The 9,890-nt window shown below is 30.7% G+C and overlaps 1 protein-coding gene across 1 annotated transcript in view; it reads left to right on the top strand.

Annotated features, from left to right (window-relative positions):
* Positions 1-9,890, top strand: part of NRG3 (neuregulin 3) — a 991,727-nt gene that overhangs the window by 388,015 nt on the left and 593,822 nt on the right. The window lies entirely within an intron of this gene.

Here is a 9,890-nt window from a genome sequence, read left to right as displayed (position 1 = left end):
CCTTCCTTCCTTCCTTCCTTCCTTTCTTTTCTTTTCTTTCCTTTTCTTTTCTTTTCTTTTCTTTTTTTTTTTACAGTTCCTGAACATGGTACATTTATGGCCACAGGTTTTGATTTTTAATAAACAATGAATGATTAAGTTATAAATTCAAGAAGCCTTGAAGTGAAATTTTGATGACAAAATTTAAACATGAGATTCACATGCTATCTACTAATGTAAAAAAGTGTTGCTATATTCAACCTGTTATGACTAATGTTATATCTTGTTCTTTTTAAATTTGCACTACCTTGGTCTATTTCATTTCACTAAGAATATGACTAATCCTTCCCAAACTTATGAGAGTTGAACTAATACAGTGTTGACTATCAACAATTGAATTCCTAAAACAAAAATAAATATTACTAGTTTTATTTAAAATGTAGATGGGACTCCATGGAAAAGAACAAAGATTGATGATTGCGCTGTAGTGAATTGGTTGGTTGCTAGCTAAAAGCTTCATTGATGTGTGACGGGTGTATTGTAGTGGAATGAACAATGAGCTTAGTGTCAAAATCTCTAACTGTGTGACCTTGATGAAGTCTGTTTTTGTTATCAAGGGTACATTTTTAATAGATGAGAACCTCTGGGATTCTGGGTAAAGTGGAGAAGAGTCATAAACAAATTTCATTAACAGAATCTTAAGGAATCTCACTGCCATGCTGTCTTCAGAATCCTGAGAGCTGGGCCATGGGCATCTCTAACCTAGTTCCTGAATTGGACAGTCCAAAAATATTTTATAGGATAAATTAACAAAAAAGAACTCTTCTTCCTCCCAAACCTTTCAGCACTCTTTAATTATCATCATACACAGTGATTTTATTCAGGAATATTCAATATCCTTTTTTAACCTCTAACCTTAATTTAGAGGAATCTGTTCTCATATTTTTATTATCTGTATTTTCTCAGCATCCTCTACCAGTTAGTAGCATATCTTTATATTTGTTTTTGTTTCCAAATTTATTCACTAATTGAACAAATATTTATTGAATTTCCTCTGTGGCAGATGCAGTGCTGAGCTCTGGGAACCCAAAGGTGAACAAAATCAGAAAAAAAATATATCTGCCTTTAGGGATCTTCAGTAATTACCTCAAGTAATTGCATAGATAAATGTAAAATTATCACTATAGTAAGTACTATATTACTTACATGTATTACTACATATATTATCACTATATGAAGAAGAAATTCTGGTACAATCAATGCATAATAATGATGGCTTTTACTTAATGGTAGAAGTGAGGGCAGGCTTTCCTGAGGAAATAATCATTTACCTGGCTTCTAATGGATGAGCACGAGCAACTTGCAAAGTGGGAGGAAGGGTATTCTAAGTGGAGGAAATGGCATGTTAGTAGGTCTCCTCAAAGTTGCCCTAGTGGATCAGAGTGATCGTGCAGAGAGAGGCTTCCTCTGTTTTCTGAGCCTTAAGATGAGTTTAGATCCAGTGGCATGCCATGTGGCCTAAGGGTAGCACCCTACTGTGGAGCTTGGGTTTATATCAATGGGCCAGTTTTTAAAGATCTGACAAAAAGCAGAACTCTGCAGTCAATAGAATATTATTCAGCCTTAAGAAGAGATGAAATACCGCCATTTGCGACAACATGGATGGACCTCGAGATAATCATGCTAAGCAAAATAAGCCAGAATGAAAAAGTTGAAAATCACATGATATCGCTTATATGTGGGATATAAACCTAAAAGCAACAAAGGAACAAACAGAGACTCAGGGACATTGACAATGGACTAGTGGTTACCAGAGGGTGGGGGAGAGCGGGGAGAAGGGTGGTGGGGAAGGTAGATGGGATAAAGGGAGTCAAATATGTGGTGACAGAAAGAAATCTAACTATGAGAGGTGAACACACAATGTAAATATATATATGCCTTACTGTTAAAATGTACAGCTGAAACTTACCAGATTTTGTTAACCAATATCACCATATGAAAATAAAAAATAAATTAAAAAAATAAAAAGAGTTAACTGGAGGCTGAGTCAATGAGGACCAGAAGGCTGACACTCTACAAGATCATAATAATCAAATAGTTGCTATTTATTGAGTGCTGTTCTAAGTTCTTAACATGTATTTAGCAATTAACTCCTTATTCATACCCTATGAGGTATTTACTTACATAATTTCTGGTTAGAGATGAGGAAATTGAATACAGAAAGGTTAAGTAACTTACTAAGCATCACACAGCTAATAAATAAAGAACCAGGAATTGATGTAGATAGTCCGGTCCACAGATTATGCTTATACCTACTATCCATTGAATGTCACCCATGGACTACAACAAAGAGGCCAACAAAATTCAGAATGTCCAAGGGGATTGGGGCTGATTTTTGTAAATAATATTTTATTGTACCACAGTCATGTTCATCCTTTTATGTACTGTCCAATGATACTCTGACGATACATCAATGTTGAGTAAATGTGACAGAAACCATATGGCCTGTAACGACCTCAAATATTCACTATCTGGCCCTTTGCAGAAAAAAAAAAAAATTGCTAATCGCTGTATTGGAAAAAAGATACCTAAAACTCCAACCAGAGAGCATCTAAAGAGTGATATGGATCCATGGAAATCTCCTAATTACACGAAGATGCAAAAACTACCCATCTTTAATGCATTTCTAGATGCCTTTTTAGCTGTAAAAGCAGAAGGGAACCTTTGACCAAGGAGCAATCCTATGCTACCTGAAAAGACTAGGTTAATTATTGGCTTGGCCTAAACTGCAAATTATAAACCCAGATATATGTTTGGTCAGGGGGTCTGGAAGAATTCCAGATAGTTATGTATAAATAAAGAAATGTAAAAAAAAGTATAAACACATTATTAGTTTGGTAATACATATTAGAAGTTACCATTTAGTTTTTATGTTAATAAGTAAGTCTGTATTCAAGATACCTATTGATGTATTAATGGGTGAAATGGCATATTGTCTTGGATTTGATTTAAACTACAACAGCAAAACAAACAAATAGACAAATAAATAAAATATAAAGTATTATGAAAAAGGATAGCTGCATTAATGATACTTTGTTGAAGTTAAGTGATTGATATATTAGGGTTTCTTATATCATTATTTTACTTTTGCATGTTTGGAAATATCCATAATCAATTTTTTAAAAATTTACTGTATAAAGTAAGACAAGTCTCATATTTTCTCATGAACTGAATATAGAAAACTCAGTATTTTTATCATAGGCTTGTTATAATGTTCGTTCCTTCTTTATTTGCTTTGTCAGAAAATAATTGATCAGAAAAGAATTGACGAATTGGCTCTAAGTATAAATATGTAAGGAAGGATGTGACACCTTTGGATAGTTACAAATTATTTGACAACATTATTTGTACTATTTGTCACTAAGGTATGACGAATGACAAGGGAGAGTTTCTATCCACAGAGAAATATGAATGAAGAAACAGGTACCTTCTCGATTCTCTTATTTGCCCAATGGATAGATTATGAAATGCTTGGATTTCATATCAGCCCCTCTAGAAGGGAGGCAGACACACCCTGACTTAAGAAACACCTTTTAAAGATCATTTTCCTGTTATTAAAAAAGGAGGAGATAAAATATGCATAAAATACCTTTTGCAGTGATTAATTTGAATATTACATTTCATCAGCATATATTTGTTTTGGCTTTTAACAGAGATATCTAGCACCTGTTGGAAACAAGGTTTCACTATGTCAGTCAAACTGACAATTCTGAAAAAAATCATGGAACAATTGTTTTTACATGATCCTCCACCAGTCTATCTTTGGCACTATAATTTCCATTTTGATTTCCAGTATGATCCAAAAATTATACATTAATGCCTTCTTAATTTTTAAGTGTTTAAGATTTTAAAAATGTTTTTAAATATAAATATATACTTTTTTTTTCTATTGGAAGGAAATAAGATTCTCTATATGAATAATTATTCAGTGCCCTGTACCAGGCATTATTGGAAGGCATGAGTGAAGTAACAAGGAACAAAACAAAGCCTTGCACTTTCCAACTTTACATTCTAGAGCTTTAAAATTAAATTGCTATAATCTTTTTCAATTTATCTACATCCTAAAGTAAAATTTGTTTACTAATTCTAATTCATTCCTAAAGAAGCATGATAAAATGTCTAACTATATTTTATCATAATATCCTTGAATTTTTATTTTTGAATTCTACACTTAGTTTCTATTATTGTTGTTATTATTTTGGTAAATGGTTGCCTTTATTTCTAATAATGAACCCCTTTATCCTGATTGGTAGTTTTCAGCTTAAATATCACTTTGTCTACCATATTGGTATTGCCAATTTATTACTATTGTTAACTTTTGTTTGCTTTAGCCTATTATCTTTTTGCCTAGCCTTCTTTTATTTGCAGCTATTGATGATCACTTTGCTTTAAGATGTTTTTTAAGATTGTGTGTGTCTCTGAGTGTGTGTGTGTATGTGTGTATAAACAACATATGACTTTAGTCTCTTTTATAAAATTATCTTATACACTATCTTTTCATGCAAAAATTGACTCTGCATACATTAAGGGTGACTATATGTATAATTTTATTTCCATCTTTATGTTTATTATTTACTTTTTAGTTTTTGATCTTTTGTTCTTTTTTTTTTTCAATATTGTCAAGTTATTGTTTATTTCCAATCTTTTGGGGTTCTGTTTTGTAATTTCATTAAATGCTACCTTTTGCAGAAGAAAAAGTCCATGTTGTATTATAAATGATAGTTGTATTGGAATATACATTTGTTTTACTAGCATCACTTACAGAAGGAGAAAAAGGTTTTTCCAATAGAATCCATACTATACCCATAGTCACATGTGCCTATTTGTATTAACTAAAATTAAAAACTCCTATTTTTTTGTCTCACTAGTCACATTTCAACGTATCAAGAGGCATATACGACTAGTGGCTACCATATTGGATAGTGCATATTTGGAGAATATTTTCATCATCGCAGAAATTTCTACTGGACTGAATTGCTTTAGATACTGTGTATATACTTTCTATATTATTTAAATACAGTGTGAGTTATATATAGTAAGATTGGTGAGGTAATTGTTAATAGGTTAAATATTAAAGATTGATAAGTAAGTTTAGTTTCCTAATACAAACATAAAAAAGAGCAGTACAATTTCACTCCACAAGCCAGTTAAAATAACATTATAGTGTCTTAAGTGATGGGTTTTTTTTTTTTTTTTTTTCAAAAAAAACGATTAATCGTTTTAGTTAAGTCAGGATGTCCCAGGAGAGCTTCTTGCAAATAAACTAGCCAGGACTCAATTTCATGATGACAAGATTTCAAATAAGTTTAAATCTGACAAGAAAGAACCTTCCTCCCACTGTGCCTAATGTATATAGACTTAATGTTTTTCAGATATCTAACCTGTAAATAGTCTGAAGCTTTTACCATTATCTCAATAACAGGTTGTAATGGCTTGCTTAATGCAATGTATTCTCAAAGCACCTATGTCAACAGTCTTTCTTTTTTTAAGATTATTCATTAAGTCCTCTATGAAACATGTGGCCTTCACGTTCAACCACAATTTTATCTGATGTTGAATTAAATAATTCTAAGACAACATTTTATTTCATTTTCCATAATTAACAATCCAACATATATCTCTCTACCATTAGAAAAGAATATGCCATACTCTATGCCATACCTTTTTGATAATAACTTATTAGTAAAAATTATATTTTCACTTTATCGTTTGTCTTTTGATTTTTCATATGATGATAGAGGAGATTTGACTTTGGGTACTGAACACACTTAAAGGGTTCTTTTTCCACAGAACATTTTAAGATATAGTTTTGTAGTTGGGATGTAGTTTAATTCCTTGAAATTATAGTACTGAAGCCCTTGCTTTCTTTCTGGCTCTCAACCTGGGGCAGTCTGAGCTCTTAGAGGGCCTTGCAGTTCCCTATCCTATTCCTTTTGATTAACTTAAACTCAACTGGTTAGGGCCCTTAATTATATCTACATAACCTTTTACATTTTCCATATAAGGTAATCTAATCACGGAGTGGCATGCCATCATATTCACAAGTTCTGTCTACACTCAGGGGAAAAGCATTGCATGGGGAACTTGGGGGCCATTTAAAAATTCTAGCCACCATAGATCTCTTTGAAATTTTCTTCTGATCTCCTTATTTACTAGTTTCTTGAAATGAATTTATAATGTATTTTAATATCTGGTAGGACCAGTCTTCTCTCCTTGCTATTTTTTTAGGAGCTTCAGTGACTTATATTTATTTGACATAATTTTCTTATTGATTTTAGAATAAGTTATCTTGTTATAAAAAAGAAAAACATGTAGGAGATGTTATGAGGACAATGATAGAATGAAAGTTAACATATGGTGAAGTGACATTTAAATGATGGGAGGTTTTCTTTTTAAGACATGTGACTTTTCATTTACTCAAGACTTCTTTGGTTTCAATTAATAACATTTAAATTTTTCTTTTATAGTTGTTATGTATTTTATTGGTTTTAAGATATTTTATTTTTCTGTTCTGATTGTAAATGGGATATTCTTCTAATATATCTTATAGTAATTATTTTCCTACGTGTAAGCTACTGATTTTAGCATATTAACTCTGGACAGTAACTTTTCAGTTCATTTTCAGATTTCCACGTATAATATTCCAACTTCTGCAAATTCGTGATAATTTTTCTTCCTCCTTACAAATTTCGTACATCCAATTTCTTTCATTTTTTTCTGACTTACTGAATGTGATTCGCTGATCGATTGATTTATAAATGATTAAAATATGATTTTCAGTAATACAATGAGAGGGGACATCATTTTCTTATTTTCATTTTAATGGGAATGTCTGTAATGTTTCACATGAAGCATGATACCATTCTAGACTGAAATAAATATATTTCTCTATGAAAAGCTGGTATCCATTTATTACTATATTTTTTTTAGTTTTATTGAGATATAATTGATATATAATATTGTATTAGTTTAAGGTATACAACCTAATGATTTTACAAATATGTGTATACTGTAAGATGATTATCACAATAAGGTTAGATAATATCCATAACTTTTATTTTTAAATAATTAATTGTTTCTGAGTATGTCAAATGTACTTATTACCATCTGTTGAGGTGATTTTATGATTTCCCCTTTGGACTTATTAATATGACTGTTTAAATAACTAGACTTACTATTGAACAATTCTTGCATTCCTGATATTAACATTGCTTGATCTTGATGTATGTTTTTTTTTAAATGCTGCTGTATTCAATTTGCTGATATTGTATGTGGGGCTTTCACAGTATTTTTAAGTAATATTGATGTGTAGTTTTATTTTTGTGCTTTCTTGAAATGAGATTCTGTAATAGCTGTTATATACTCTTCTTTAACACTAATTTGAAAACTTAACTTTTCTTTTATATCCTAAGTAGTTTAAATGATATTATGGGGAGCACGGCATAGGGAATGCAGACCTCAGTAAGGTAATGGCTAGGTGTAGAACCAGAGGAGAGAAAGAGTAATAAAGGGGATCGTTTCATAAACGATATAAATGTCTAACCAATGTACTGTATACTTGAAACTAATAATAAAATAATATTAAAAATGATATGATTATTTGCTTTAAAGCTCTCATGGAAGTCTCCCATGAAAACATCTGAGCCTATTGCTTTTTTGATTGGGGCAGAGGGTGTTATTCTTTGCCAATTTTATCTGTATTGTCCATTTAGATTTTGACTCTTGCTTAAACAGTTTTGGTAAATTACATTTTCTTAGACTATTACTCAAGTCATTCAACTTTAGCTGTATGAAGATTCTGATTTTCAGTATCATTCTTTGAAAACTTTGCAAATTTTTTCACAAAATTAGGAAATATTTTTTTTCATTCCATAGTAAAGTTCTTTGTTTTCTCACTTAGTCCTTAATTTCTTTTTGCATCCCATTTTTCTTTATTTAAAGCATATTCTCTGTTCATTTATTAATATATTTTATGTGCTAGTGTATAGTCAATTTTTGTGATTGTCACATGGGCACAAAAATTATATTTTCTATTATAGGTCATATGTTTTATACATATGAGCACACACATGCATGTACGTAACTATATACACATGTCAATAAGATCTATCTTACTAATTATGTTATTTAGATTTTCCTATACATGTTTTAAGGCCTTGAATAGCTTTATTGAAATCTGTATAAATAAATGTGCACATTTCAAATGTCAAATGAACTCAAGTGCAGACAAAATTTTAACCTCTGTCATGCAGGAGATTAGTTTACATTAAAAAAAAAGAAAAGAAAAAATAAAATAAAATAAAAAAGAATAAAACCCAAAGCAGCTTTTAAAATACTAGAATGAAAACTAGCTTTAATATCAAAGTATAATATCAAGGTTGATCAAGACATGATCAACATACCTTATTTATCCTAGTGAAATGCATTTTTTTTTTTTACTTTTAAATGCTAACATAAATAAATAATTTACCAAAATGTGCACTCACAGAGTGAACTTTTTATTTACAATACACAGTTTATAATCTATTATATTTGATTAGTTCAAGTGAAGAACATTATACTTTTTGCTTTATTAACAGTGGAACACAAAGCAATTTCTCAGGTTGTTGATATGTGAACTGTGTCCCAGCATTTAGATTTTCTGTTAAAGGCAGTATTGTATGCCAGTTGACAATACATTCTTTCAACTAGATCAAAGGGAAAAAACAGCAAATAAAAAATATTTCAAATATTCACACATTTTTGGCATCCTGGATCCTTGAATGTGGTGAACTAAAATCAAATTCAAGGTTTTTATGCTTTATATACCATACAGGTCTAACTCTGGAACATGCAAGTGCCAGTTGTCTTATAGCAAATTACCTTCTGAGGAAAGCTGTAAGGCAATGGTGAATTCCATCAGGAACACACAAAGAAAGTTAAAAGACCTACCTGTAATTGCTCATTAATGATTTAAAGGTTAACATACGAAAAAATTTCTTATCCTAAGCTTGATGTAATTATTACTATGGATATAGAAAACTATTAGGTCTGTCCTTATATTACAATAATTAGGAGAGCTACGAGTTGCCAAATTACCCCCAAAAATGGGGTAGAGATAAACAGACAGCAAAAATTTTAATTTTGGACCAATACCAGATTAAAGATATGCATTTTAAAGCAAGTCAAAAAGAATTTGTCCAAACAACAGATCCCAATAGCACTAAAAAATACTTAACATTTAAACTGAGAAATGACTTTAGATAGAATATGAAATTTAGAACCCGTTTCCACAGTAACAGTAAAATGAACAAAATATTCTGGGTTCTTAATGATACTACAAAAGGAATTAATTTTTACAAAATTGCTTATTGTATTATGATTTTTTTTTTAATAGGCCCACATCGATTACCAGGGATAGTTTGAAAATTTGATTTTTTAAGAATACTACTGCATTATTTATGCCACATTGACACTGCAGTTAAATATCATTGTAGTTTATGTGTCAGCCTAATGCACATAAACTAGATTATCCAAAAACTAAGTTCAGCCATAATACTATTAGAGCAAAATAAATGACCAACATACACAAATTTAACATTTGTCATCAATTAACTCACATCCAAAATATTAAAGAAAATGTAATTCATCAAAACAGCAGCAAACTTAAAAGGGATTAGTGATTTCCGATACATATTTAGCTTGTAAATACAGGACTATAAATGTATTAAGAGACAACTTCTGTTAAAATTTTCGTTGTGTTTCACTTCAAGTACTGCACAAGTTAAAATCTGGTAAAGCATTTAAATTTGGTTGTCTGAAACTCCCCATCTCAGATTTTTGTTTAATGTGCTGGATAACTATCATTTTAA

Source organism: Pteropus alecto, unplaced genomic scaffold, assembly GCF_000325575.1.
Source record: "Pteropus alecto unplaced genomic scaffold, ASM32557v1 scaffold155, whole genome shotgun sequence".
NCBI classification, from domain to species: domain Eukaryota; kingdom Metazoa; phylum Chordata; class Mammalia; order Chiroptera; family Pteropodidae; genus Pteropus; species Pteropus alecto.
The sequence above is the reverse complement of the archived record's forward strand: the minus strand, read 5'-3'. Positions and strand labels throughout refer to the sequence as shown.